The following is a 2,561-nucleotide window of genomic DNA, read 5'->3' as shown; positions in this document are numbered from 1 at the left end:
GTATGGATACACCATCGCGAACGTTTTTTCGGTTGGATAGGTTCTGAGAACGAGACCTACTTCACTTTTGGGGCACACATTTTGAGCCTTCACTCCCCTATGTTTCACCCAGTATCAAAAATATTATTAGTTATGAAGAGTACTAATTGGGCCCTTTTATTTGATATCCCACATGACCATATTTCTTAAAAAAAATTTACACAACCTTGCACATATATGGGAAGCCAACTTTTAAAGTCAATCCAAAGTGATGCGACCCGTTGTATGTAAATGGATTCACAGATCACATGTTGTTACCAAATTGCGTGGCAATTGGTTTAGCCATTTCATAGTAAATCCGGTGTAACAGACAGACAGGTAGACACGGAGTGTTCGGCGGTGGTATGCATCGATGCCATGACCTTATAGTTTTCCTAGTAGGATAAGTGGAATAGTGAGTTGTCTGATTTTCCATTGGCGTTCATCGGGTCAGACGAACGGTCCAGAGAGCAGGAGGATTGATCAGGAAGTGAAGCAGCGAGCTTACAGAAAACAAGAACCTAGAAACAAGAACCTAACTATATACCGAAGCAAGAGGATTGCTTTAAGGAACTTTGCACAGAGACGCATATAAATCCATGAGGAAGCGCCCACAGGGTTGAGGTGGAGAGATTTAAAGGTCAGGTAGCTTTGCAAATTACATGTCCCGATCTCCTACTGAAAATAGTTTATGGTTTATTCCCTCAGGGGAGTACAAGCGATTCCAGTCTACAGACATCTCAAGATGTGGCTGTAATACCCCCAATAACGACAAACAACAAACAAAGCCCTTAAGCTGGCTATTAAGTCGAAGTCGGACATATTCGTAGTGTTGTTTGTAGCATGCTTGGCGGATGGGATCTTTCCCGGGACATAGAAAAGACAAAGGTTAGTGTTGCTCCCTAAACCTAATAAGCCTCCTAGTGAACCATCTTCCTAAAGACCTATATGTCTATTGGACACTATGGGGAAAATGTTGGAGCGATTAATTTACAACAGATTGCTCCCGGTTGCAGAGAGTCTGGGAGGCCTATCAGATTGGCAAATGGGCTTCCGTGTGACCAGATTAACTGTCGACGCCTTCAAACTGGTCATTGGCTTGTATGTGTGTGTGTGTGTGTGTGTGGTTGGGAGAAGCTACAGCTTCTGAGCACTCAGGCCGTGGTAGCCCATTGTACTCGCGTCCCCCGTCTAACGGAATATTCCGGATTCGTTAACGTATCGTAGGATTTCCGTTAGTGGATGTGATGCTACCCGTCGTAATTGGAGAACATCGGCACCAAAGATTTGATGCCTGATGCGTCCATAGGCGGGGCATTCACATAGGAAATGCTCCGTGGATTCCGCTTCCTCATTACAGGAGGGACACGTATCATCTTCGGTAATTCCTATTCTGAACATATGCCCAGCTAGTGAATTATGGCCTGTCAGAATGCCCACAATACACCTGCAAGTCCTTCTGTTTTTCGGTCATTGGCTTAGTTGCAAATGCGATGCACGCAAGGGGAGGCACTAGCAAGCACTGAGCAGTGATTACCCTTGAGGTGGAAAATGCGTCCAACTCGGCCAGCTAGAACCTTATAAGAAGATAATTGGCGGCGATTAGGGTACCCTTAACTGCGCTAGTCGACAGCCATTTAACATGTAAAAAACTCTAGTACTCTAGTAAAATGTAACCAAGAACACATTGTCTCCGCGCGTGTTCTACAGGGCTCCGTTCTGGGACCGCTATTATGAAACATCTTGTATAATGATATCCCAGTTGCTAGTGAGGCCACAATAGCGGGTTACGCCAACGACATGGCGGTGATTTTCATTGCAAAAGATCTAATGAATATGGAGTTAGATTCATCCGAAGCAATCACTGCTATAAACAATATAAGTTGCAAACAGAGGCGGTGCTTATCACGAAGCCGCGTAAGGAAACCACTGGCCGTATCAGACTGGGGAAGCATATCATCATTTCAAAACTAGCAATTAAATAACTTGGAGGCGTCCAATGTTAACATGGCCCTGGCAAGGATGATGCCAAATGTTGGGGGCCAGTAATGTACTCCTAGACTGCTTATATCTAGAGTGGTGAGCTCTATACTGCTCTACGCATCGCCAATCTGGTTAACTGCCTTGCATACCGCAAGAAAGGCGCAAAAGATGAGCACGGTTTGTAGAAAGACCGTTTTAAGAGTGTGCTGTGGTTATACAACCACATCAGACAAAGTGGTCTATGAGGTAGCCGGAATGATACTGATCGCCACGTGTAAAACACTGAAAGGGAGGAATCGTTAAGCAGGTGGCTATAACGGTGGGAACGGGCGGAAAAAGGTTGATTGACGCATATATTGATTCCCAGCGATAAAGTGCGGACGCAAAGAATGCATGGTCTCACGCTGTTTCTCATGTGACACTGCGTTTACCGTAACTATCTCTATTGGTTTACACTAGATAGCTCAACCTACTGTAACAGATGCGACGGTATTCCAAAGGAGTCGGAGCATGCCCTATTACCCCAGAAGCTGGCTGTTGTAAAGAAAGAGTTCAAAGAT

This window comes from Hermetia illucens, chromosome 5, assembly GCF_905115235.1.
Source record: "Hermetia illucens chromosome 5, iHerIll2.2.curated.20191125, whole genome shotgun sequence".
In the NCBI taxonomy this organism is placed as follows: domain Eukaryota; kingdom Metazoa; phylum Arthropoda; class Insecta; order Diptera; family Stratiomyidae; genus Hermetia; species Hermetia illucens.
Note: the sequence above shows the minus strand (reverse complement) of the source record.